The sequence below is a fragment of the Octopus bimaculoides genome, chromosome 20, assembly GCF_001194135.2.
Source record: "Octopus bimaculoides isolate UCB-OBI-ISO-001 chromosome 20, ASM119413v2, whole genome shotgun sequence".
Lineage (NCBI taxonomy): Eukaryota > Metazoa > Mollusca > Cephalopoda > Octopoda > Octopodidae > Octopus > Octopus bimaculoides.
The window spans coordinates 10,681,250-10,682,353 of NC_069000.1; positions in this window are offsets into that span (position 1 = coordinate 10,681,250).

The following is a 1,104-nucleotide window of genomic DNA, read 5'->3' on the forward strand; positions in this document are numbered from 1 at the left end:
ATATGTATATATATACACACACACACACATATATATGTATGTATATATTTACATGAATTGCCATTTTTTTCTTCAAAAAAACATCTTATCTTGCTATGAACACTAGTTCTTAGCTAATTGCCCAACACAGATATGTTCTTTTATGATAATCACTATTGTGACAAATAACATTGGAGCGAAGTCAGGTCTTTATTAATTTTTTTTTTTTTTCGAATAATAGACAAACCTGAAAATGCCAGACTGTGGCATTGTTGCTTGTGGCATTGTGGTGAAATTGCATACAATGCAAGAAAAATATGTATATAGAATATATATATAAAAAGTGGGAGAAAAAAACAGAAAGACCCCAGACATTGTTATACACTATACAATGGAAAGCAAGAATATTGGTGACACATAACAAAGTTTGTGGCAGAGGACATGCGGAAAAAAGAGATTTCAGGTGGATGTAGATATTTAGCGGAATTTATGGAGTTAATGGGAATAAAAATACAAAGGGAAAGTAAAAGATAAGAAGAGGGTAAGATGAGGACTGGGAAATAAGGTTCACAGAAAGTAATGAGCAAAAAAATAAAAGTAGATGTAAAGAGATTATTGAAAAAAAAAAATATTGTATAAAAGCTCAGTTGTGTGCCTGATATCAGCAATATGATTTGATTATTATTGTGTATATATATATATGTGTGTGTGTGTGTGTGTGTGTGTGTGTGCTTGTGTGTGTGTGTGTGTGTGTGTGTGTGTGTGTGTGTGTGTGTGTGTGTGTGTGTGTGTGTACACATATACACACATATGAAATGTATGATATGTATATACTTATATGTGATTGTGTATGTGTGTACATGTATGACATAATATAATATATTATGGTATATTATATTAAATAATGTAATATAAAATAATTATAACATATATAATGTAATTATATATTATATATATGTAATATATATATATATATATAAATGATATATATATATATATACATATATATATGCATACATATATATATATATATATCATATATTCATTATATAGCATCACACACACATATATATATCATATATTTATTATATATCATATATATATATATATATATATATATATATA